This window comes from Lissotriton vulgaris, chromosome 3_1 (assembly GCF_964263255.1).
Source record: "Lissotriton vulgaris chromosome 3_1, aLisVul1.2, whole genome shotgun sequence".
In the NCBI taxonomy this organism is placed as follows: domain Eukaryota; kingdom Metazoa; phylum Chordata; class Amphibia; order Caudata; family Salamandridae; genus Lissotriton; species Lissotriton vulgaris.
Window position 1 is genome coordinate 1,731,616,098 of NC_141689.1, and position 27,963 is coordinate 1,731,644,060.

Genomic DNA, 27,963 nt, shown 5'->3' on the forward strand with positions numbered 1-27,963 from the left:
TTAAGTACAGAAAAATATTGTCTGGAAATAGTTACAACTTGGACATCCCCTGTTTCACTGATGCCCCCACTACTACGTATCTTCACTATTAATGGCTCTATAAAAAATGAAAATAGTACTTGTGACAAGGGAAACTCCTTATTTGTGCTTCTATCAATTGCTAGCATACCAGCCATATAAGAGTTAACAATAACCTTGAACTGTACCCCTTGAAATAACTTCATAAGAATTGAAGTGAATTTCAGAGGGAACCAAAATTTACTTAAACTAAAAAACAGGGGCTCCTAATTAACCAAATCGGACACTTTATCAGCGTTGATCATCATTATCACCATGCTTGTTTGCTTGGATGAAAAATAGTCCCTGGCCCCCGCCGTACCCAGCCCACTAGATTCACATATGATGCCGCAACTCTCCTCGCCCTCAACCCCGGACGCACACCACAATGCTGCGAAGGCACCCCAGGACGTACCCACGGCCCATTCGCCTGTCACACCTGCAAGTTCACCTGCTTCAGGACCCTCACCAAATCCACTTCCTCCAAACATAGCTCCGACTCTAACCACCTGAAGTGCATCCTGCTGAACACCCGCTCGGTCCACAGACACGCAACTGAACTCTGGGACCTACTCGACACTGCGTCACCGGACATCGCCTTCCTTACAGAAACATGGATGAACACATCATCAGCACCCGACATTGCTTAGCCATACCGGACGCTTACAAGATCATCCGAAAAGACCGCACCAACCAAACAGGAGGAGGCATCGCCATCATCCACAGGAACACCATCAATATCACGACCAGCATCGACGATAATCTTGAAACCGCCAAACATCTCCACTTCCAGATCCACACCGACCCTAGGACCACACTTAGAGGCACCCTCATCTACAGGCCTCCAGGAACCCGCACTCAATTCAGTGATGAGATCACTGACTTCGTCAGCCCACATCCCCTTGCCTCCGAGAACTACATTCTATTAGGAGACCTCAACTTCCACCTTGAAAACAAACACGACAGCAACACCAACTCCCTTCTGGACAACCTGGCCAATCTCAGACTCAAACAACTTGTGGACACCCCCACCCATGTAGCCGGGCACACGCTCGACCCTATCTTCACCTCCAGCAAGCAGATTTCCTTCGACCGCACCACAGCTCTCCATTGGACAGACCACAGCTGTGTTCACTTCAGCTACAAAACCACCTTGACCCACAACCGCCCACAACCTATTCCTCGGAGAAACTGGAACAAAATCACCTCCGACCAACTCCTCACATCACTCAACCAAAACCCTCCCACCCTCTCATTGGACCCAAACTAAGCGGCCACCAAACTCAAGCAATGGATCACCCACAGCGCTGACGAATTAGCACCCCTGAAAAAGCACCAGATCAATTCAGGCAGCAAAAAGGCTCCCTGGTTCAATGATGACCTTAAAAAATCCAAGAAGCTATGCCGCACCCTAGAAAAAACATGGAGAAAAAACCCAACCACCGACAACATGGCCACCCTCAAGGCGGCCACCCGCAAACACCACCAACTGATTCGATCCACCAAGAAATCAGCTTTCAAGGATCGTCTCGACAACAACGCCCACAGCAGCAAGGAACTTTTCAACATCGTCAAAGAATTCACCAACCCCGCCGCAGCATCTAACGACATCACTCCCTCCCAAGACCTCTGCGATGCGTTATCCTCCTTCTTCTACAACAAAATTGCCGACATTCACAACAGCTTCGAGAACACTCCCTGCGAACAACCCTCCCCACCCCCCTCAGATCCCACACCGCCAACTAACAACCTCAGCGCCTGGAACCCAATCACCACCAAAGACACCATCCGCCTAATGAACTCAATCCACTCTGGCTCGCCAACCAACCCCTGCCCCCACCACATCTTTAACAAAGCTGACTCCATCATCGCACCCCATCTCCGTGATGTCATCAACTGCTCGTTCAACTCTGCCACCTTCCCAGAAAGCTGGAAACACGACAAACTCAGCGCCCTCTTGAAGAAACCCACAGCAGACCCCTCTGAACTTAAAAACTACCGACCCATATCCCTCCTCCCCTTCCCCGCCAAAGTCATTGAGAAAGCCGTCAACAGCCCACTCGCCGCCTTCCTTGAATCCAACAACTCCCTCGATCCCTCTCAGTCCGGATTTAGAGCCAAACACAGCACCGAAACCGCCCTCATTGCAGCAACAGACGACATCCGAACACTACTGGATAGCGGAGAAACAGCGGCCCTCATTCTACTCGACCTCTCAGCCGCTTTCGACACAGTCTGCCACAGCACCCTTATACAACACCTCAGCAACATCGGCATACAAGGAAAAGCCTTGGACTGGATCATCTCATTCCTCGCCGGGACAACTCAAAGAGTCCGACTTCCCCCATTCAACTCAGAGGCCACTGAAGTCATCTGTGGAGTACCACAAGGATCATTACTCAGTCCCACCCTCTCCAACATTTACATGAGTCCACTCGCCTCCATCGCACGTCAACACAACCTTAACATCATCTCTTACGCCGACGACACCCAGTTAATCCTTTCCCTCACCAAAGACCCTAACACCGCCAAAACCAATCTTCACGAAGGCATGAAAGAAGTAGCCGAATGGATGAAACATAGCCGCCTAAAACTCAACTCAGACAAAACGGAGGTGCTCATCCTAGGATCCTCCCCCTCTGCCTGGGACGACTCTTGGTGGCCTTCCGCTCTGGGCACAGCACCCACACCCACAGACCACGCACGCAACCTGGGCTTCATCCTAGACTCCTCTCTCTCGATGTCCAGACAAGTCAACGCAGTCTCATCCTCCTGCTTCAACGTACTTCGTATTCTCAAAAAGATCTTCCGCTGGACCCCCCTCGAAACAAGAAAGACTGTCACCCACGCACTGGTCACGAGTCGACTGGATTATGGTAACACACTATATGCCGGAATGACAGCAAAATTACTGAAAAAACTCCAACGCATCCAAAACGCATCAGCGAGACTCATATTGGACATCCCTCGCCAAGATCACATCACCGGACACCTAAAAGACCTCCACTGGCTTCCCGTCAACAAGAGAATTACATTCCGTCTTCTCACCCGCGCACACAAGGCCCTCTACAAACTAGGACCTGAATGCCTCAACACTCGACTGTCCTTCTACACACCCACCCGCCAACTTAGATCTTCCAATCAAGCCCTCGCCGCAGTCCCGCGCATCTGAAAATCCACCATGGGTGGCAGATCCTTCTCCTTCCTGGCGGCCAAGACCTGGAACTCACTCCCCACTCACCTCCGCCTTACTCAAAACCACATCTCCTTCAGAAAAGAACTTAAAACCTGGCTATTCGACAAAAATTTAACCCCCCTTCCCCAAGCGCCTTGAGACCCTCTGGGTGAGTAGTGCGCTATATAAATCTTTGAACTTGAACTTGAACTGTTAATTAGTCAGTGTTTCCTGCCATAAGATGGTTGGAAATAAACCCACTCTGAACCTATGGATTAAAAGCTGGGCTGCTGGATTGATCCGGTTAGCCCATAATGTCATTAACAGATTACGATCCGCGTTGAGGAGGCTAACTGGACAATAGGAATTTACATCCATAGGATTTTTGTCTTTTTTAAAGCAGCTCATTATAGTGGATTCCTTAAAGGTGGGAGGGAACCTCCCCACCCTCTTTTATATAAATAAATTAGTCTGTCAAGAAAGGTACCTATTCTTTAGTGAATATTTGATCAAATTCATACGGAAATCCATCATTTCGACACACCTTTCATTTGGTATTTTGTAAGTGCTTCACAAACCTCAGCCATAGGTAATTTACCTAGAATTGCCTCAGCCAAAGAGCTTGGTAGGGGTAGCTGTTCTGAACTGTAATATTGTTCTATGTTGAACAAAGAAACAGAATACTGAGATTGATATATACTTCTGGAGATCTGCAGACAGACCTGAGTAACTTCATCCTGCTCTGTTACCATCCTATTAGTAGCTGATTTACAATTTGTCTGATCGTTGATTTGTTCTGCTTAATTTGAGACATATAGAGAAAAAATGTCCCTATATGCTGTTTATCCTCATGAAGTTGCTGCTGATATTCATTAGAATTGTTTATTTCCTTGAGGGTAAAGAAGTCACTAAGATTTTATTTCACCTTTCCTAATCCATCCTCAGAAAGTCCCAAACCTCCTGCTCCCTTACTGACTTGCTAGTTGTAATTCCGATATTTGCCCAACCAACTCTTTATCATGATTTGCCTTGAAAGTAATGATATGCCCTTGTTCCATATCCCGAAAACTCACACAAACAGAAAAAGCAAAGCAGTATTTCTATTGATGAGTAAGAATTCTGCGATGAAGCGTCTCATCCCTCCTCGCACTCTTGGTTTGTCAAGAAGGACCTGTCTAGCTGTCACCTATACTTTCTGAACCTCTCTCTACAGATGGTGCCCAGGTCTAGTAAAATAGAAACCATGGAGTGATCGAAAAAGGCATTTGCCCAGGTATCTGACCCTACCTTTTTAGTTGTCCTTTGAAACTAAACAAAAAGACAAACTGATGCTTGGTTTGGAAGTGATGCAAACAGCAGTTGTATTGTGAAAAGTCCGAGTGAGATGAACACCAAGGATCTTTAAGTTAAAATCCTGCTTCAAAGAATCAATCAATTGTTGTTGTCTTTAATTTGAGCTGTTTCTTAGCTTTATTTGATGTATCTAATGTCAAGTCCTAAATGTAATTAAAACATCCCCCAAGGATCAAGGGTCCCTCTGCCCCCCAAGCGATGTGATGAATATGTAATGATGCGTCAGTATCATCTCTAACGGGCCATAATAATTGACCAAATTGAGGGGGCCCTTTGACAAGGACTTTCAACTATAGCCACCCCCTTTTGGGATCTTGAATCACTTCACTTACAAACCAATCAATGCCTCTCCCTAAATGGATTGCTACGCGCCTTACGGCCTATCCTGCTGATGTAAAAAAAACACTAAGGGGAATTTCTTTGGAATAAAGATCTTTAGGTTATTTCTCTTGAGGTGTAAAAAAATTCACCTCAGAAGCAAATTACATGAACCATCTTATCAAGCCTCCATATTTGCTCATATTTAAAAATACCATTAGTGGTGCAGGGAATAATCCTAAACTTATGTACCATCCAATGAATGAGTTAATAACAGAATTATAGTGCCACCTCTACTCTTCATATTCCTACGTAAAACCACTTCCCAGCCTGCTTTATCTCTGCTACTTTTAACTGAATATGCAACCGCCACCTCAACACCCACTCTTAGATATCCCAGTAGTCCCATGCACTAACCCCCTCAGACCCACCCCTACTGCACTCACGATCCTGAAAAAGATGCACCCCGATCAAAACAACAGAAAAGAATCAATAAGAACAGAGCCCAGCATTTGTTTGCCATTTACTGCAGGAACTCCTGAGCATCTCCAGAGCTGAAAAAATTATGAAATTGTCCCTTCACTAAAATCTTTAATTTGGACTGTTGTACAATGAATGCGTCCATCAACCTTATAAACTTCCTGCGACAATGAGCTGCAGTTGCTGCCATATCTGCAAAAATGTAGCACTGGGGTATGTCCATCTAAGAAAAGTGGATGTATGACGTTACACCGCATGCTTTTACCACGCATGCCGTTACAACGCAGTTTTGACAACGCATACCATTACAACGCATTGCGCTTTGGGGTGCTGGATAGTGAATAGTTTAATTTACTATTCCAACTCCATTCCCCGTGGATAGAAGCGAAGGTGTTGGATAGTAAATTAAATCTATTCCCTATCCTAGAGTGCCCCCCAGCGCAATGCTTTGTAATGGTTTGCGTTGTAATGGTTGCATCGTAATGGTAGTGCGTTGTAAAAGTTTCGTTGTAAAGGCTGTTCACCAAGAAAAGCTTTTCTTCTCAATTGCCTTATTCAAAATGTGCTCCTTGATACGATAGTCAGAAAATTCACCAAAATGGTGTTGGGGTATTTGGAACTTGAGGAGGGCTGAGCCGGAACACAATGTACCCTGGTAATAGTTACATCCCTCACAAATTTGGGCAGCACATTAGCTTTAACAAAAGAACCATTTGGGGTACTTGTAGATCTTTTTTCACCCTTAAGGGATGCTCAAAATCCGCAGATTAGGGCGCCAATTGTAGTTTTGAAGCTCCTTGATCTTGGTTTCTAAAACCTCCTTTTTTTCAATTATGCTCGCATTTTTCAGCATGGCTACCACTATATCCTCAAGTTCAGGTATTCTGAATTCAGCCTCTTTAAATCCAGCTGGAAAATGTATCACACTTTCCTCTATCTTTGATAACCTCTCATGCAGGGCTGTGATCTCAAATGTTTGCAAGACCTTAAGTTCCCTAATCACTGCCAAGATGATATCACACAAAGTCTTACCTGAATAATCCTCCTTGCAGCCCAGACCCCCTTGCTATCATTGTAAATATTGAGTCTTTTTTTCCACACTCAACTCAGGTAGAAGCTGGCCGCAGCTTCTGTAGTATTCAACTATTAACCCTGAGGTTTATTTCCGGCGATGCATGCAATGAAGGGTAAAGGAAAGAGCAGAGAAATCTTTGTCAACTAATGGCCTGATTTAGATGTTCACAGGACAGAGTGCCATTTTTGGTGGTTTTTCTGCCCGCCCGATTGCAATGTTGGATTTAAATGGGAGGGAAGACTGTCGCAATCCTGCTGACTCTGCCTGGACTTCGCTTCCCGCCCTGATAGCAGAATGGGCTGCAGAAGGCGGAAGTCCAGCCAGGATTCCCACCATCTATATTTGCATTTCCTCAGTTTCCTCAGATTGCACTGTGGGAACCTCCTGCACAAAGGTTACCCCTCCACCCAGCAGCTGCAGGGCACTCAGCTAGCACAAGCCCACCCCAAATCCTCACGGTCAGCTGCACTTACCTCAATTCATGGTATTTCTCCCCTCAACAAGGAAAGAAAAATGCTCCTATGAAATACTGCGGTCCTCTTTGTGGATTTGGATGTGGGCTGATTCAAAAATGGTAAAAACTCACCAATTTTCAGGGTCCAGAAAGCAGTTTCTTCCTCTTTACCTCAATCCAAGTCCACCCTCTCCTGCTGCACCTTGTGCACGATGTACTGACACACTGTTTGAACGGAATTGAATATAGGTGTCTGTGTTGTATTTTGGTATACAGTGCATGTGTCGGTAGGGTGCAAAGCAGTATGCACACCTAATGCACACTACAGATAGCCTACAAACACATATGTACACAGACACAAAATATATATGTTTTATGTAAAAAATTACATTTTACTGGCCTGTCTTCCCACCACTGCAGTTGCCCCTTGTCAGTACTGTGCCACCATGACACCGCTAACCCATCAGAAGCAAGATGGTGATGGTGGGACCTATACCAGCATAGGTGAAGGAAGCTATGCTGGTCTTGCCTGTATCACAAATACATCTAAATTTGGCGGGCAGAAGACCATCGGTTTGGCAGAGTACTCACTACTGCTGGCGCAGTAGGCTGGTGGTCAGGCCGCCAAGACTTGCTGCTTTCAACACCAATGTTGTCTGTACCTATGCATCTGATGCTGTATCTGCTGCAGGCATACTAGACTTTTCTTTGCCAGACAGTATTTCTTTGGGCTCAGCCTGACATCTACCTTCACTGTGCTCCTTACTCGTGTCTCATTGTAAAAGTCTAATGGCTCAGTCCGTGTGCAAGAATTCCACGAGTCACTCACCGTGGAGTCCACCAATACACTTTGAATATTAATAGCTTTTTCCACTTTGGCCTCCTTCTCACTTCCACTCTGACTACTGATTGCGCTGGTACTGAGTGTTGCAACAGCTTTGGAGCCCATTCTCAAATGCACACTTGGGATTTGGCCAAGCTGCAGCTGACTTTGTCTGCAATGTGCACCTTTTCACTCTCTGGGAGGGGTTGGGTGAAGCAATGACAGTTCCCATGACATTTGCTGATTTTAAAAATAGCTTTTTCATGCTCCAGTGATTATCCAAAGGTGGCCAATATACTATAAGCAGTTCTATGTAATTAAATGATTATGCCATGCTGCATTTACTCAGTTTCCTCAGATTGGACTGTGGGAACCTCCTGCACAAAGGTTACCCCTCCACCCGGCAGCTGCAGGCCACTCAGCTAGCACAAGACCACCCCAAATCCTCACGGTCAGCTGCACTTACCTCAAGTCATGGTATTTCTCCCCTCATCAAGGAAAGAAAAATGCTCCTATGAAATACTGCGTTCCCCTTCGTGGATTTGCAATTACATTAAAAGTGGTCCCAGGGCTCACAATACTAGTTACAGAAACCGTCTCCCTTCGCAAACTAGGCACAGAAACTCACAGCTGCAGCTCAATGCACCATCCATAGCCCAGACATGAACTGCTTCAATACAGGAGGGCATGTCCAGAACATGAAATGCACTAGCGGCATCTAATGACATCAGTGCACACCGCGTGCCGATGTAATTAGGAGCAACTGGCCTCGCTGGAAGACATTTGATTCCAGTGCGTCTAGGAAAAACTGGTACATATCTCCCTGGGGAGGGTGGTAAATAAAGAGGCATCGGAGGAATGGAAAGGGATTCCTTTCCTCTGATGTCTCTTTGGAGTATTCCGGCTGAACTATCATGCTTGGGGCGGTTGGGGGCGTTTAAACAAAGAGGCATTGGAGGAACGGAAAGGGTTTCCTTTGCTCTGAAGTCACTTTGGAGTATTCCTGCTGCAAGATCGCTCATGGGACGCGATCGTGCAGCCAGGTTTCTTTTTTTTGTTGTTCTTGTGTTTGGGGGGATCAGTCCCTTGGGCAAGGGTCGCTACCCTTTGAAAAGCAATTATTTTGGCCATTACTGACCCCATGGGGGCAGATGGGCTCACTAATCGTAATTTTGTGTGCCCCACAAGGCCACGAGGGATTTTTAATTTAAATAAAAAAATCTGTTTCATGTTTGGGGGAGTGGCTCCTTGAGCAATCATCAACACCCTTTGATGAGCAATTAATTTGGCTGTTTCTGCCTCCCTGGGGGGCAGAACAGCTCACTAATTTTGAATTTTGTGTGCCCCACATGGCCACCGAGGATTTTCTTCATTTTGTTTTTACATAAGTTTTGTGTTTTGGGAGAGCGTCCCCTTGGGCAGCTCGGCTGATTATTTTGACTTTTGTGTGCTCCGCTAGGCCACCAGGGTTTTCTTTTTTTATGTAGGGAAGTCACTCCCTTTTTATGGGGGTGAATACTTTAGCTTTTTCTGCTCCCCTTGGGAGCAGATCAGCCTTAAATTTGTTGGCACATATGCCCCCAAGGGGAACAGAAGCCACTAGACACCAGGCATTTAGTCAAAATCTGTTTCTGCGATTGAGGGAGCGGCACCTTGGACAAGGGTTGCTCGCCAGAGAGGGGGTGATTATTTGGGCTGTTTCAGCCCCCTTTGGGGGCCGCCAGCCTTATGCCTTTAAACCCACCTGCTCCCAGGTTTAGTTGGTGAATTGTGTGTGGACTGGTGCATTATTTGTATATGTGATTGTAATGTTTTATTTCTCCTTTTTATTTTAGTGCAAAGCTTTTGATTCTTGTTTGCAGTTTGGGCATTGGTTGATCTGCAGATTGCACAGTTGCATGTGCTTGGCATGAAAACCATTTTTGTTGTGTTTACTCCAAATGAGTATTATTGTCATGCATGAATGAATTTATTTTTTAAGTGGTGTCATAATAGCAGCAAATTCAGTTTATGTTTTGAGCGTGATCTGTACTGCATTGTTTTACGTGTAATTTTCTATTCTTTTCTTTTTCAGTGGGATATTGTTGGTCCTTGCTGTGTCTCTGCAGAGTAGGCGGTGGTGAGTCTAGCTGTTTCTGGCAAGTGAGTGGTATCGTTTTGTAGTACATTGGTCTTTGTGCTGAAGCCACAGTTTGTTTATTACTTATTGTTGCTGTTGAATTGTTTGTCAAGTTACCTTTATTAGTAAGGATTATGGCTAGCTGCAGGATTACAGCTCAGCAAGTAGTTGGTATGCTTTTTGAATCTTCTTTTGACCATGATTACGAAACTGACAGTGCGTCTAAGACAGTGGAAGAAATGCAAGATTCTGGCAGTAAGTTTTCTGTCCACAAGGAATTATCTGCTACTCTCACTGTGGATGATGCTACCCTCAGTGCAGATGCAGTGACTGTTTTAGAGGAGGACAGTGATGTGTCTATGGTGCAGCAAGAGGCATCTGGATTGCAACCTGGGCCTCCACGGCTTCCCATTGGAAGTGCTGGACTGTGGGTTGATCCAAACATGGTGCAGCTGGTGTTGCCTGCCTTTAGTGGTGATGCAGGGTGTAGACTGAATTGTGATTTTTTTTGCCAATACAGTTGTTTCAGTTGTTTATTGATGATGTATTTTGGTTAGATTGTAGAATAGACTAATTTGTATGTTGAACACTATTTGAGAGACAACAGTGCCAGACTTCGGCCCTGCTCTAAAGCTACCCGGTGGACTCCCACAAATCTGGATGAAGTGAAGAAGTTTTTGGGTTTACCTTTTTTGATGGGCTTGATAAGGAAGGCGTCCCTGTCTTCATATTGGTCTACGAATCCCTTTATGGTAACAGCCATATTTCCTGAAATTATGAGTCACGATTGATATTTACTTTTGCTTCGGATTCAGCATTTTGTTGATAATGCTTTGGCATCGCAAAAAGATTACCCTGTCTGTGACGCTTTTTTTAAGATGCGGCCTGTCCTTGATCACTTTGTAGATTGAGAAGAAGAAGAAGAAAATTCTCTATTGTGTAGTTAATTAAAACCATTACGATATAGTTTACGTAACATGTACCTTTTTAAAAACAAGCATGAATTACTGAATTATAATATTCTTTCAATAAGTTCTCAAAATAGGTAACAATTTGATTAATTGACAAATTAATTGTGGGTCCTCTGAGTCTAGAGTTTTTAGTATTGCTGATCTGCAGGTACGGTTGCCTCCTTCATTGAACTTTCTCCTAAGTAAATTCCAGTGACGGCACTCTAACACCGGGCAAATGCATATCAGGTGTATAAAGTCCTGAACTGATGCTCCACCTAGTTTACAATCCTTTGGGCCAGGGGTCCTCCAATTAGGTTGATCAGCATTGGAGGGCAATTTCCCCATGCGCACCTCCAAATACTTTGTTTTTAGGTGTGGGGGGAAAGCGAGGCCTAGTTATGCCGCTGGCTCAAGCCTTGTATAGGATTGTAAAACCATCCATGTGTGCGCACGTCAGCTTAAGGTTACTTTATCTTCAATTAGAGAGTGCGAGTTTGCCACTTTTTTCACGATCAGCTGAAATGATGTCAATGGTAATTTCCTTTGCCAGACATCTGCCAACTTGGATACTTTCAAAGAAGCATTTAGGTACTTCACGTAATGGGATTTTGGATCATTTAACAAGGCTTTTCAGAGTGCCGAGTTGATTTCTAGGTCACACTTGAGTCATATTTTGTACCAGAATGTAATTGTCTCGTACCTTTTATGGAGTATTTGGTGCTGTAATCCAAACTGTAGACGTACCTGAGCTGGTGAGGCATCATATGGCAAACAAAATACTCTTTTGTACACTCGCGTTTGAATTTTATCTAGAATTGGTGCACTGTTTCCATAGTGGACCAAGCTTCCATAGGCAATCGTTGGAAGTAGTTTTGCTTTGATAACTGCCATAAGTGGGGTTAACAATGAACATTTTAGCTGTTTTGATATCCTGCAGAATGCAAATAGTAGAGCGGTTCCCTTTTTTTAATTATTTCATAATGCGTGGCGAATGAGAACCTTCGGTTTAAGTGTATCCCCAAGTATTTGTAGCCATCGACTACTTCCAACTCAGTGTTGTCGATTGTAAATTTCGGCTGTTTGGGTCAACAATGTGGTATGATCATGACCTTTGTTTTCTTTATATTAATTTCCATCAGGTTTAGTTTAGCGAAATCAGCTAGCTCGTGGATTAATCGTTGCAGTCCGATTCTCGCCTGACTCAGAAGGACCACATCATCTGATTGGACAAGTGTGTTAGTGGCAGTGTTGCCAGAAGTGGTGGGTGTGAATTGACCCAGTCTAGCCTTGGTGTTAGAACGGCCATGAATAGATTAAACAGGTGCAGGGCCCAGACACAGCCTTGTTTTAACCCTTCGTTAGTGGGGATCTTCCTTGTAAGCCTTTGGTCATTGGCGATTTTAACCAGCATCAAAGTGTTGGTGTAAAGATCCATGATTGGGTTTAAGATTGTGTCTGGTAGACCCTGGAGTTTCAGTTTAGCCCATAGTGTGTGTCCGCTAACATGGTCAAAGGCCGCCTTGAAATCCACAAAGCATAGATGGAGTACCTGTCGCTGTTGTAGGCTTTTCTCAGCAATTAGCTCTATTGCTAATACGTTTGCAATTGTGCCCTTACCACTCCGGAAGCCTGACTGGTTTATATGATTTTTTTTATTCTCATCAAATCAATTTACTAAATCGGTTAGGATCAGCGATGCATAATATTTAGCTTCTGCATCTATCAACGCGATCAGGCGATAGTTTGCTGGATATGTGTGCTCCCCGCCCTTATATATCGGATTAATAATCGCGTCTCTCCAGCTTTCGGGGATACGACTGGTGGTGCTGATCATCTGGAACAGACTACAGATCTTGCTTGCCCAGTAGTTGGGATCTTGTTTGTAGGTTGACTGTGGCACACCATTCGGTCCTGGTGTGCTATCAAGCCGACTTTTCCTTATGATTTGCAAAATTTCAACTTCAGAACAGACGAGAGTAGATTGAGGGGTATCTTCTTTATGCTTTTCGTGTGTGGGTCGTGTGTGTATCAGTCTAAGTGCCGGAGGGAGACTATTGCAGAGATGTGCTGCAAGGAGCAACCCCCTATGCATACCGGATGGAATTTAGGAATAATCGCAAGATGCAGCGCAGAAGATCTCAGAGCATGATGTGTGTGGTAAAATTCCTGAGATAAGGGCCCGAGCTGTGGAGTGCCTTGAAGACAAAAACCATTGCTTTAAAAGTTATTCTCTTGAGGATCGGGAGCCAGTGCATAGCATTCAGGTGGGAAGACATCTGAGTCCTGGGGCCGAGCATGAGTATCGCCCTAGCTACTGGGTTCTATACTACCTGTAGTCGATTTAACGGGTTTTCAGGGATAACCAAGTACACGTAGTCCAGCCTAGAAGTAACTAGCGCCTGGAACACAATTTTCCTGTGTGCTACTGACAACATAGGAAGGAACTGCTTGAGCATCTTAAGTACTCCAAGGCAGGTGTCCACTATAGAATTAATTTTGGCTTTCATAGATAGATTATCCTCAAACCTGACACCTAGGTTTTTTACCGCTTTCACTGAGGAGGTAGGGGGAGACTTATCCTGGGGCCACCAATTATGCCAGATATTATCAATAGGGAAGCCAAAAAACATAATCTCCAATTTCTCGGAGTTACATTTCAATTGATGTGATTGGAGCCAAGAAAATACCTCAGTGAGGCAGGTTTTTATCATTTCTCCTCTAAAGACTGCCTCCTTGTCACTGGTAAAAAGAAGTTGTGTATCGCCAGTGTATGATACTATCTTGGCTCCATGGGTTTCAGCTGGATAAACCAGGTGGGTCATATAAAGATTAAAGAGGGTGGGGCCCAGAATCGAACCCTGCGAGACCCCCACCTTCAGAGCGGGAATGGATGCTGCAAAGGACAGAGCTCAGACCGTTTTTGGGCGGTATTTCAAGTAGGAGGAGAACCACCGAAGTACCGTGCTCCCATAGCCGCACTCTTGAAGTCTCGGGAGGAGCTGATCATGGAGCATGGTATCGAAAGCCATGGATAGGTCCAGTAATATCAGCACATCCTTCCCACCTTTATCTAGAGTCCCCTTGATGGCCTGGTTCTGATGGAAGATTTGATTAGTTTCAGCATATGATGTGGTAGCACTGTTGACATATTTTTTCAGGATTTTACAGAAGGCAGGAAGCAGAGATATTGGCATAGTTTGCTGCTGATTCAGGGTCTAACTGATGTTTTTTTTTAACAGGGGGGAAATTTGGCCTTCTTCCACCTGTCACGTAAATTTACCAAATCCAAGAAGGCATTTAGGATCCAGTTTAACTCAGGGTTAATTACCTCTGCTATAGCTGCCAGCACCTTGGCTGGACAAGGGTCAGACGGTGAACCTGATTTGAGGGTCTTTATGATATCCAGCGATTTCTAGGGGGGTATAAGAGTGAACTGTAAAAGCTAAGGGTCTTCTGGCCAAGTTGGCAGGAAGGCAACAGCTTGTTAGCACCATCGGCCAGGAGCAGCAAGGAAAAAGGGTCTTGATTTTTTTTTATTTTCTCGTAGAAGTAAGAGGCTAGGTGGTTCGTCCTTGCCTCAGTCGGCGAGAATGGCTTAGTAACCGCACTGGGAGAAGAGAACACTGTAACTGTTTTGAAAAGTTCTTTGCTTTGGTTCGCAGCCTGTGAGATTTTAACAGAGAAAAATAGTTTTTTCCCCTATACGATTTTTTTATAATGCCTCTTAAGCGCCAACTTGTAAGCTATTTTGTTGTTGGGGTCCTACATTTTTTGCACTGTCCTCTCTAGGCATTTGCAAGCATACTTGCTCTCCCTAAGGACCACTGTGAACCATGGGGCTGAGGCACACAATACTATAGCGTGGAAGGGGCAGGCTCATCTAAACGGCACTGGAGCCAATTGTTTAGACCGACCGCATCCTCCTCCAAAGTACAGCTGACGGGGATTGGGTGGCTGATTAAAGCAGTGGTTAGGGCCTCTGTGGTAATTTTACTGTAAGATTGAAAGCTATGGGAGTGGGGCTGTTGGACTTGGCCCTTTTTGCAGGGTCATCCCTGAACATTATGCCTTCCTCCTCTATTTTGTCTGACCAGTTTTTGTTGGTTTTTATGACTCTGGGCACTTTACCACTGCTTATCAGTGCTAAAGTGCATATGCTCTCCATATTATAAATTGATGTATGGATTAGTGACTCCATGATTGGCTTATTTGGTTTTCTTGTCAGACCCCAGTACAGTGCACTGCGTGTGCCCAGGGATTGTAAACCAAATGCTGCTAATGGGCAAATCACTTAATCTTCCAGTGCCTAACAAAAATGTATGTGTCCATCTGTAACGAAACTGGTGCTCATGTAAAGCGCTCCGATACCTGATATCTTCTGGTCTAGTTTGCACTATATAAAACTCCTAAAAAAAAAGTCAGGGAGGTTTGCAGCAGCCAGACCTTGGCGAGTGTTACAAGTATTGCCATTGAATGGGCAACATGGCCGACCAATGCTGGCTAAAAACATATCAGAGGTCAATATGTCTGTGACAGTCCCTGCAAAACCCCCATCCACAAACCAGGCCCAGGGAGACCCAAATGCACCCTACAGGGAAGTCAATCAGCTACCACATCACTGCAACAGAGATCAGGTAGTTGGACAAACATGTGGTAACAGCCACAACAGACAGGGAACTCAGCCCAACAAGGAACAGGGACACAACCATGGCAGAGAGAGTTAACTGTCTGGGGAGGCAATGCCTTTACACATACTGAGAGCTGAAAAATGCAGCAAGTAAAAATCCCCCATGCAAAGCATCTATTTCATGTGCACTGTACCAAAACTCAAAAAAGAACGACCAATCAGATAATATTAGGATTTATAGCCTTTACTTGTGTTTGGGAACTCAGGGCTGCTTGATGTGTTTTGTTGATCAGGTATCCTAACTTTAGTCCACCATTCAGGGTGCCAGTGAGAGCCTAGGCCCCACTCTGCTGCTGTTCTGCCAGGGTGGGGCAGACTGACCATACCCCAGGGGGAGGGCAGTGTGACAAAGGGGCAGGGTGGCTTCCAGTCCAGTCCTTAAAAGCATGTACCCAGGTCCTAGCAACTGAATCCAATTGGGATGGGTTCCAATCACCAGATCAAAAGATAGCCATTCTCTGGCATCCAGCTGTTGACCAAAATCCCTTCATAGTGTGTAGTCCCATCAATAGCACAACTGAAAGCTAGTAGTCTCCTGCCAATGGAGGCCCCGTTTTAGCTTTACAAGGAAGCTGTCCTCCAGTTTTGGGAGCCAGTTAAGTCCTGATAACCTACACTGCACAAGATCCAACAGGTTGCGAAGTGCCGTGTGTTGCCGAGTCAGTTGGTAGGGAAGGTCTGCCTGGACATCCAACTGTCCCAGTCCATCACCTCGGGTTAGATGAGTTTAGACGAGTTCTTGCCTCACACGGGACTCTCTGTCTAGTGATACTCTGCCTCCTCTTGACCTTCAAAAATATTTCCAAGTATCTAAAGCCTGTTCACTGAGTCATGCCCCTCTGGAATAATGATAGAAGCATGCCAAAAGTTAGAAGTCCCTGGTCACAGTTGGGATCCAGAGGCTTAAGTTCCCTGGGAATGTGGTCTGTGGGACAGGGGAGGTGCCGGGTAAAAGGGCAGGAGAGGCCCATGCAGGTTTGAGCGGTGGGGAGGTGGGGCCAGGTTGGGAAGGCTTAGACAGACGATGAGGGAAAATTTATTATTTATTTAAATTCCTCTCGTGGTCTTCTGTCGAATCCTCCTACTAACCCTGTCCTATACGCTCTTACGTACATAAGCCGCTCCTGGAAAGGGAGTATACAAGTTCCATCACAGCTCTGTGTGATATTATAATGCAGGATTAGGCTCACCTCTGTAGCAGGCCTTCCAATCAGCCAATATACAAAAAATTACATACACCATGTGATAAGCAGTAAGACCAATCTCAGACACCACAATATCAGAGGAACACAGAGGCCACTGTACATCCTTCTGACCACAACAATTTTTTCCCTGATAAATAAGATGGCAAATCACTTCAAATCTACGGAAGCACCTAAACGACTGATAAAAAGAAGCTCAAAGCTAACCCAAAAGGAAGTTTCTAGAGGCGTAGTCAAGAAACCTGGCACCATTAGAGAGGGTCACGTTGCATGCTCCATGCTGGGACTAGAGGGGTATACATGTGATCTCAGGGATCATTGCGGTCGCCAACAACATTCAATTGTGGCACAAACCCTCTTCATACATCACCCTGCTCAGGCATAGTTAAAAAAACTCCATCTCACCAATAGCAACCCCATGCATACATTGGAGAGAGGGGCTTGTGAAACCCATGCAACCTTAGCTAAAATTGATACCATCCTAAGTTCATGAGATCACCCCGTAAAATGTCTATTCAGTCACTGAGAGGAGGGAGACCAAACAAACCAAAAAAAAAATAATGCGCTCCATGAACCTTATTGCACTTATCAAAATAAGATTACCCGACTGGACCCACCTTCTGGCACCTCACTAAAAATTGCATGAGTGAATTTGGAAAAAACATACCTAAAGAAAAGCACAGGAAGCCTAAGAAAAACGAAGGCACATGAAATATTGAACTGCTTTCTAAACTAACCAAGGAACGTAGATCTTATTCAACAGGCTGACAATTGAATGTGCATATGCACCACCTTTTCAGTGGCACATAAAGACCGTGACAAGATCTAGTATGTGAATTGAGAACTACAAATTGTATCTTGAACTTTTTCTTTATAACTTTCAAATCAATATTCCACAATTACCAGAGGACTACAAGACATCTATCCTGGATTCATCGCAAGACCTGCAATGTTCAAAGAGTTATGTATTGTTGCACTTCTATGTATCCTCTATTTGCTAAGGGTTTTTCCATATCCATTCATCACCAAGGTGCTGCCTAGTCTAATGGAGTCCACCCGAAGGTATCACTGTGCTTGCATAGGGTCCTCCCCATATCACTTATAATTAAACTGAACACTAGCAATCCACACACACAACACAGCTCCCTCTTACATAACATGTGGTGTCAGTACATAACAACTGTGAGCTCCAAGACAACAGCCAGGTCATGTTTTGTCTGTTAGCTGATATCACATGCAGTAGGTGGACACAGGCTTTACTTATCTCATAAGCCAACCCTGAAAAAGAAAACTGCCTCCTCCACCTATATCTATGTAGGATTAGGGCCAAGTTACAGCCCAACAGTTTAGACCCCATAGAGTAATAAATCTGACCCAATTCAAGACCAATCCCACAGCACTGGACCTTTTCACCGAGCCTAGCAACATTCAAACTGAGCAAAATAGGATGTGCTGGAGAGGATGCTGTTTGGCCCTGAGGCTTTCCAGAAAAGAGATTCTTGAAGATAGCAAAACCATGTCATCAATGTATGACCACGCCCGCTCCTGCTTCTATCTGTGGGGTGCGCCTTAGCATTGCTAGGGCTATCTTCTTTAATACCAAATGGACCCCAGGCATAGGGATTCAGTGTAGAGCCATCCACCTCGATGATGCAAAGGGAAATGAGTCTCGTAGGGTAGGGTTGAACCACAGTAAAGATACCCCATATCAGGACATCTGGGATACTGAGGTGAATAGATATAAATGGATAAAGGAGAAGGGGCAACCCCTAATTGTATGGAAATTTACAGTGTATTCCTTGTGTTTCAGAAGTAAAGGAACCATTCCTTTGGGAACTAATGAGAACTGTGGCACAATACATTTGGACATGCAATGGGGCGCCTCCACGCTAATGAACATGTACTGGCAAAGCAGCTAGTTTGCTTACACTCAGCTTGTCCCTGGATGGTGTGGCCTCTGCTTCCTGGTCACCATACACACACCAACCCTGGTCATTCGGGAGGAAGATCTGTCAGACCTGCATTAACATGCGCTGAGGAAGAAGCCTCGAGAACAAATACCTATTTCAGCTGTGCTCAATATAAGGACATTGTGGAACAATTCAAACCGTTTTCTGACACACAAGTAAACGCATGAGGGTCCATTCCCTCCTTCACCATGCAGTTGAAAGTGAAGGCATGCTGGTTACTAATAACCAGATGAGAAATGTTGAAGATGATGAACGGCACTTAGTTCGGCCCTAATGCAATCAAGGATGAACTAAGAACCTTCCGCCTCATGGTGATGCAACAGTGATATGTGTTGGATTTAATGATTGAATTGAAGGGAGGAATGTGTGACATGATCATTGTGTGACCTGCTGCACATTTATCCCAGGAAATGACATAGACATCAGGACCCTGAATGTTGCCATCCTAGTATTGCAATATTTACAAAGAGTCATGCATGAGGAGGGGTATATTAACTGGTTCTCCCGGCTTCCCCAATGGTTGACCGGTCTGTGCATGCCATTGCTGCCCATTTACATAGTTCTGTTGTTTTTGCGTGTTTTCCTGCATTTGGGGGTTTCCTGCTGTAAAAATGCAGCCCTCAAATTAGGAAGTGTGCAAGTACCTAGAAAAGTAGTAATAGCCAAAACTGAAGGACAGGCCCCCAATACTTTGACTGTCATAAACTATGTCATAGATTATGTAGTTGAAAACTCAACTAGAAGGGGCAATGTTGATATTGAAAAACTGTATGTCAATATGCACAAGGATACACTTGCATACATGAACAAAATCGCATCACTATTATCAAATATGCCCGATATATACTCTCCATTAATCCCAACTCAGAAGTAAGTGGTCAGGTAGCCTCTGCGACTTAGGCCTGGGATTACTGATTGGCAGGTCATAGGTGGGGTGGCACGTATCCACCACACAAATGCATGAACAGGAAACTCAGGTCAATCCCCAAGATAAGTGAAGTGACACTACAAGGGTCCAGGGGGATTGTTCCAATAAAGTACACATGGATGGAGGGGTGCGTGTGTTCCCAAAACTCCAAAAAGTCAGATACCACATCAACCACACACAGTACATGCAGTGATTATGCACCTCTCATGACCGACATCTAGACACATTACCCACTGGCCCCTATTGTGTCCATGCAAGTTTGAGGCCCACCTGCATTTGTTATCAGGGGCCTAATTTACAACTTCACAGATAAGGCCTGCATTCTTTCACCCAAAAAGGATTATCAGAAGTACTTTATGATACCCAAAGAAGAGTATAAATATTTGGTCAAATTGATTGTACTTTGAGACAGTCCTCGGACCCACATCTGTAACTGTGCTCCCAGCAGAATAATTTAAATGGACCAACTGATTCTGTTTTGCCAAACGGCTCTATTCCTTTGTTTTTTCAAGCTAAATTTATATTCGAGCAGCACAGTAGAGTGGATTGGCATATCATAGAGTGATGTCTCATAGAGTGTTTTAGAATGGCAGGGCATCGATTGGAGTGGCGCAGAGTAAAGTGGGATGTCATATGGTTTACTGGAAAAGAATTGAGTGGCATGTTGTATAGTAGAGTGGCATATACTGGAGGGGTGTGTCATACAGTAGAATGGAGTGGCATGTGGTAAAGTTTCCTAGAGTAGAGGAGCATAGAGAGGAATGTCGTAAAGTGGACTAGCATTTTGTAGAGTGGAGTGGCTTACAGTGGATTGACATGTCGTAGAGTGGATTGGCATGCGGTAGAGTGTAGTGGCATGTCTTTCAGTGGAGCGGCATGTTGTGGAGTGGTGTGAAGTGTGAGAGAGTGGAGTGGCATGTTGTTGAGTGGAATGGCATGTGGTAGACTAGAGTGGTGCGTCATTCAGTGAAGTGGAGTGTCATAGTGCTGAGTGGCATGGAGTGTGATAGAGTGAACTGTGATAGAGTGGAGTTGGGTGTCGTAGAGTCGAGTGATGAGTAATAGAGTGAAGTGGCATGTTGTACAGTGGAGTGGAGCTTCTTGTTATGTTGTAGAGTATTCTTTAAAGAGACATAGTGTGAAAATGGCTGAGTGGATATAGATGAACTAGGTCAGAAATATAGATCATGTGGTGGAGTCTGTTGATCAAGATGTGATGGGAGACAGTGTTGAAGGTGGCTGAAAGGTCCAGTAGAATGAGGGTTTCCATTTCTTTGCGGCGGAGGAGGTTTCTGATGGCATCAGTGGCTGCGATCAGGGCTGTTTTGGTGCTGTGGTTGGCTCTGAGGGGCCTCAGTTCAGCACGTCACCTGCCTTGGAGAAGGAGGCAGTGGTGATGGATCTGTTCAGATATTTCTTGAGCTCATCGCCAATCATCTTACTTTTGAGATTAAAGTTGTGGTGAGGACAAGGGTCCTCTGAGTGCACTGAGTTCATGATGGAGATTGTGGTGAGAGTTGTGAGAAGGTCCTAGTCAGTGAGCAGGTGTTCCAGATTTGTGTTCGTCATGTGATTAAGTTAATGCTGTCGGCGGTTAGTTTGTGAAGTTTTCTTAAATGGCTGAGATCTTGTGAAGACGTCTGCCAGGCTGTCACCTAGTTCTTGGTGGGGGGTAACGGTGTTGTCAGTGGCGGGGTTGGAGAATTCCTTCACAATGGCAAAGAGCTCCTTGCGACTGTTTGTGCTGGCTTCAATATGGTCTGCTAGGATGCTCTTATTTGTTCCTTTCAGGAAGAGGCGGTACAGGTTAAGTGATGTCTTGAAAGCGGTGTGGTCTTCAGTCACTTGGCTGGTGTGCCAGTTCTTTTTGGGTTGATGGCAGTTGCATTTGGTAGTTTTCAGTTCTTCGGTGAACTAAAATGGTCCTCTGGTGGTGGCCGGCTTGGCAGGGCAATTGTGTTGGTGCATTCTCTGATCCACTAAGAGAAATTCTTTGTGGCTTGTTCTGGGTTTGGTGATGAGTCAGGGAGGTGGGAGTTGAAGGTGATGTTCCAATGGTCTTTTGATTTCATTTTCCCGTCTGTGCATTGAGCTGTGAGGCGTGGTGCGGGTGTTGTCAGGTTCTGAAATGGACGCTGAAGTGGTCGGTCCAGGTGAGTTGTGTGGTGTGGTTGTACTTGACTCTGTCACTAGCGGTGAAAATGGGGATGTGCATGTCCTGCATTGTGTATGGGTTTGGTTACCAGTTGCTTGAGGCCAATGTTGCTCATTCTTTCCAGGAGATCAATTGTGTTGGTTTCTCTGGGGTCACCAAGGTGGAAGTTGAGATTGCCTAGGAAGATGAAGTTTTTGGAGTCGATGGTGATCGGGGGGATGAGGTCAAGGATGGTGTTGCAGAAGCTGAGGTGTGGTCCTGTTGGTCTGTAGGTGAGGGTGCTTCTAATGGTCCTTTTACTGTCTGTGTGGAGTTGGAAGTTGAGATGTTCCATTATCAGGGTTAAGTTGTAAGGGGAGGTTATGCAGCGGATGGTGTCCGTTAGATGAAGGCAATTCCACCTACGTGTTTGTTGGTTCAGTCCTGGTGTGTTATTTTGTAGCCTTCAATGGGTGGCGGTTGTGATATCTGGCATGGAGGCAGGATTCAGCCAAGTCTCTGTGAGGAAGATGGCATCTGGAGTGAGGAATTAGATTGTGTCCCAGGTCTCCATGATGTGTCTGCTGATATGATATGATATGATATATGGAACTTATTGAGCGCACGTTCACCTACGGTTTCTTGGCGCTTGGGTGGAAGAGCTGAGAGGTAGGAGACCAGGGGAACTAGTTATATGCCAATGAAAAAAGCCAAGTTTTGAGTGACTTTCTGAAGAGAGTGTAGGAAGGGAGCACACCGAGTGCAAGTGGAAGGGAGTTCCAATGAATAGGAGCCTGGGTGGAAAATCTCAGGCCTCCATGTTTCTTACGCCTAAAGGAGCAGGGAGTGAGAAGATTAGAGTTAGAAGAATGGAGAGCTTGTGGAGGGGCGTGTCGGTGTAGAAGAGAGGAAATGAACGAGGGTCCCTGAGAGGAAAGGGCTTGGTGGATCAGGCAGCCAAGTTTGAAAAGGCTACGCTGAGCAACTGGGAGCCTGTGACGGTTCTTAAGAATTGGTTTGGTGTGGCTAAATTTTGGGAGACCATAGATCAGCCTGGCTGCCTGATTCTGAATGAGTTGAAGGCGTTGTAATTGATATGCTGGTATACCCGCATATAGGGAGTTCGCATAGTCGATGCAAGACATTACTAATCCCAAGGTGACTTGCACAAGGGCTTCTTGAGAGAGGAGTCTGGAGATTTTGCGGATGTGACATAGATGATAGAAACAGACAGATATGACTAAGTTAATTTGGGCCTTCATGGTAAGATCCTTGCAGATTGTAATGCCTAAACACTTGACTGAGTCGACAGGGGAGGGGGAAGGGCCAAGTGCAGATGGCCAAAAAAGAGAATTCCAGGGGTTGCCCGGGTGGGTTGTAAGAACCAGCTCGGTCTTGGCTATGTTTTGAGCTGGATCTGATTCATCCAGGAGCTGATGAAATTCAAAACAGAGTGAACATTATGGATAGAAGAGGGAGAGGAGTCGATGTTAAAAATGAGCTGCAAATCATCAGCGTAATTAAAGATGATCACAGACATTTGTTGAAGCTCCCATATGAGGGATGAATATAAAGATTAAAAAGAAGTGGTGAGAGCGAGGAGCCCTGCGGGACTCCACAGGATAGACCTTTTCCTATTGAGGAAAAAGGTGGAAGGGAGACTGCCTGGACGCGATCCTGGAGAAAGGAAGACAACCATTTCAGTGGTTGCCCCCGGATGCCAGCGTGCTCGACACGTTCGAGTAAGATGGAATGGTCAACTGTATCGAACGCCGCCGACAAATCCAGGAGCACCAGGGCCTGATAGATGTTCTGATTCGTCCCCTTTCTTAGCTCCTCATGAACAGCAAGGGCAATAGATTCAGTAGAATGCTGGGGCCTAAACCCAGCTTGATCGGGATCAAGAAAGTGGGTGGATTCAATAAAGGAACTCAGGCAGTTGACAACAAAGGCTTCCAGGACTTTACCCAGATAAGGAAGAAGTAAGATTGGATAGAAATTAGAAAGAATACCGGGGTCTGCTCCAGGTCTTTTAATAATGGGTGAGACCACAGCTGTTTTGAAAGAAAGGGGAACCACCCCTGAGGAGAGAGAGTTATTTAGGAATGGAAGAGGGAGCGTGGGGATGTTGAGGTAAACCTCACGACTGATGTGAGGGGGGCAGCTATCCTGGGGGGAGCCAGACTTGACTTTACCAAGGAGAGAGAAAAAGGTTTCTTCAGTGAGAGTGGGGAATTCAAGATAGTGGGTAGGGTTGGGAAGGGCAACAGTGGAGTGCAGTAAGGGAGTAGCAGAGGGGTGGTGGCCTTGATCGTGGCGATTTTTTCAATAAAATAGTTATTGAGGGAGTCGCAAAGAAGTTGCGATGCAGGCGGTTTAGCAGTAACACGGTCAGGTTTAACCAGTTCAACCACAATAGAAAAGATAGTTTTGGACTTGCAGCTGGAAACAAGTATTTTCGTGGAGAAATATGAGGATTTAGCTGCGACTATAGCTGTTTTATAGTCTTGTAAGGCTAATGAAAACAAAGCTTTTTTAAGTGGGCAGTAATGAAGCCTCCACTTACGCTCGAGTTGGCGCAAAGCAAGCTTCTTGTTCCTCAGATTTTCTGTAAACCAGAGTTGGGAGCTTCTGCATGTGTTGTAGTGGCAGTCAGCAGGTAAATAGAAAAGGAAACAAAGTGGTGATAAGACCAGGCACATGGGGATACTTGGAGGTCTTATATATCCAGGTTGAGACTCCAGACCTGATCCAGCGTGTGCCCTTTAATGTGGGTAGCCACTTTGATCTGTTCAGAAAAGTTAAGCCCAGTAAGAAGATCCGTGAAGTGTTTGGAACAGGGGTTCTCAAGTGGATGGTGTGGACAATAGTTAAAGTCTCCTAAGATGAGGACCTTAGCATGGGTGACCACAAGCTCTGCGGCCAAGTTACTAAAAAACTGGATAAAGTTTAATGAGGGGTTAGGTGGCCGGTAGCAGAGTAGACATGTAAGAGGAAACCATTTGGAGTGCAGTGTGACTGCCAAAGTATCAGCCAAAGAGGTGCTAGGAATAGATAGGGATGTGAATATGTGCGGGTGAGAAATAATAGCAGCAACCCCTCCCCCAATCTTCCCATCTGGCCGATTAGCCTGAAGAATATAATATTTATCAGGGAGAGCAGCCAGGATGTGTGGCATAAATTCAGACGAGAGCCATGTTTCAGACAGAAACAGGATATCAGGTCTGATGGTGTCGAGCAGATGAAAAATCTCCACCTGATGCCTGGGAAGCGAGTGGGTGTTTAGGTACCAGACGGAGAGTTTGGTGGGGGAGAGTTCAAGGCGAGTGGGGGAGGTGGGGACTAGGGGGGCATTTGGAGATCTCAGGGGGAAGGGAGGGGAGGGAGCGACCAGGGGTGCAGGCAGGACATCAGAGGGCAGGGTGTAAATCCCAGTGTTACATAGCCTATTACGAAGTTCAGTATTAATGGGCCAATTGCCGTGAAGGCCTCTGAGCTCAGCTAGGGGTAGGACAGGGTAAGATGGGCAGGGGGTATGGCCCTAGGCCCCGGCCGGCCGCGGACGGGCGCAGACGGGCTTGCCTTTGCCTTTGTCTGCTGAGTGTCATTTATTGAGGAGAATGTACTGGAGTTGTGCCATGGTGTTCTTGGATGGAGTGGTGGGCGCATTTGTGTTTGTGGTGTCTCTGGCATTGTTAGTTGCATCGGTGCTGCATGCAAAGTGGCAGGGCCAGCAAGAGAATTGTCCTCTGGTGGTACTCGGAGATGCTCGGCTGTAACGTTTGTTGTTGATGTGTCTGGGATCCAGAGCTCAGAGTAGCTTTGCATGGTGGAGGGACCAGGGCTCCTGGTGCTGTGCGCGGGTCAGGCATGGACAGGCACAGATGGGCCTCCCAGCAGCTCACCCGCTGCATGTTTGTGCAGCATACTCTATAAATAGTTTTTGGAGGTGGGAGGTGGGAGGTGGGAGGGGCTGGCAGGGACGTGGTAGGGCAGGGAGCACAAAAAACAGCAGAAGCGGGTGGTGAATACGCAGCACAATCTGGCCTACAAAACAAACAGAAGTAAAATGCACAATTTACGATGCAGAAAGCTTAATTAGAACAAAACCAATCACCTGGACAGCTGGTCCAATGACGTAGGCTCGAGGACTGTGGCAGAATCAAAGAGCCTGATGAGCCATTGCACCAGCGGTGGGCGCGTGGTATGCTTGAATCTAGAGGTCGAGGGCTGCTTACTGGAGCCACAAAGCAGCTTCCATAAATAGTCCAGTGAGAAGGGAGGGGCTGGCAGGGATACAGGAGGTAGGAGGTCAGGGAGAGGGAAAACGGCAGGAGCAGGAATAAAAACAGCAGCAAAATCTGGCCTACAACACAAACAAAAGTACACTGCACAATTTACAATACAGAAAGTTTAAATAGAACAAAACCAATTACTTGGACAGTGGGTCCAATATTGTGGGCGTGAGAACGGTGGCAGAATCACAGAGCCTGATGCGCCATTGCAGAAGCGGTGAGGTAGCAGCATGCTTGACCCTACAGGTCAAGCGTGTTGATTCCCCTATGGGTGATTTGCAATGCTTAACAAATCATTGATTGATTGATTGAATAAAATCATCTTTTTTATTTGACTGCTTCAGACTGTGAATAATAGCAAATATGTCAATGTTTTTGTGTCTATTGTGTGCACTTGATATATAAACGTGTAACAACACTGTTGTGAATTCCCTGAAGTCTGATAGATGCGCCCCTGTAGAGACCTCAAGGTTCCAGCTGTCTCTCTTACTGTCATCCCCACTTCTCTCGTTTGGTCTTGCTATCTGTGCTTTCTGAAGTATGGGCAGAACTATGTCCTCGAGAACAGGGCGGATCGTCCTCAGACTCTGCCATTCAAGACCTGCAACAGTATTCTATGGAAAAGAATTACTTTGTATTCTTGAGATAATATGAAAATAAGTTACTAAATGAAATATTTCCAGATGTGCAAATATTTATTTACTGTTTGGATATAATTTATAGGAACATTTTACTTTTTGTCAAATTAAAATTGGTCATTGAGTTTTTAGCCCCATGTGTGGGACTCATGTTGCTGGTAAACAGTGACATTCATTGTGGAGATTATAACATGCTTGATTTAAAGTTGTAGAAGTTACACTAGCATGAAAGTGTCCTTAAACACAAAAAGGGCATTCTTATTGATTGTTCGTAATGATATAGTAAGCGCCTTCAAATCCAAAGTCAACCTATTTTCTAATGTTTTTAGTTAGGCACAAACTGATTTAAATGACTTCACAAAGCTTTGGGTTATCATAAGAACCATCTGGTCAACAGAAGTTGTAAGTCTGTTGTTTCCATGTGTAACTATAGGTTAGTTATCAAATGCCCCCTCACCACTCCCCCACTCTGAGATGCCTATGCAAAGAAAAACAGATTCCTGGCTCACAAAATCCTTCAGAACCAGATGAAGATAAACCATCATTACACCATATGCCCTGTAAGCTGATGATAGCTGAGCTCTTAAAAAAAGACAATGCATTAGGAAGGTTGAATATGTCATGACATCAATTGCCAATTTTTGTGTACATGATGGCATTTGATGATTAAGTCTCTCCATTACTGATCTTCTAGTAAGGTCAACTGGTGTGATTTAACCAAGACTGATCTTATTTATGATATTGAACATGTGAGTCATTTAATGCAGTAAGAACAAAAGGTAACCTACCTGTGCTCTAGGAATGAAGTAATTTGCATGTTACTTCATAATGACTTGGTCTAATTACAGCAAAGGGATTCTATCAAGTCTACACATTTTTATTAATACAGCTAAACTTCCTCCCCAGTGACCACTGTATTATCCCTACCCCCAGGAGAATAAATGGCTAACATGGCATTTCGGGTAAATCTACTAAGTTCCCCATGAGGTGAATATGACTTTTGCGAAAACAATGGAATCTGTAATTCTGCAAGAGGTACAGGTAGACACATTTTTTCTTGCATTAGAGAATCTGCAAAGACAATAAACCATGCTAAGATAATATCTGCCAAGCAAAGATGAGTTAGGGTGTAGTGGAAGAGTTGCAATATAAAGAGACTGCTGTAGATTTAGCAGAATCTTGTAAAAATACTTCAGTATTAGCAAAGCAGTTATATTTTGTTCTTTTGATTGTATAGATAGATTAGCTTTATCACCTTGCTATCACATGATCTAGCAATTGAGTAAAAGTGTCTCCACTAGC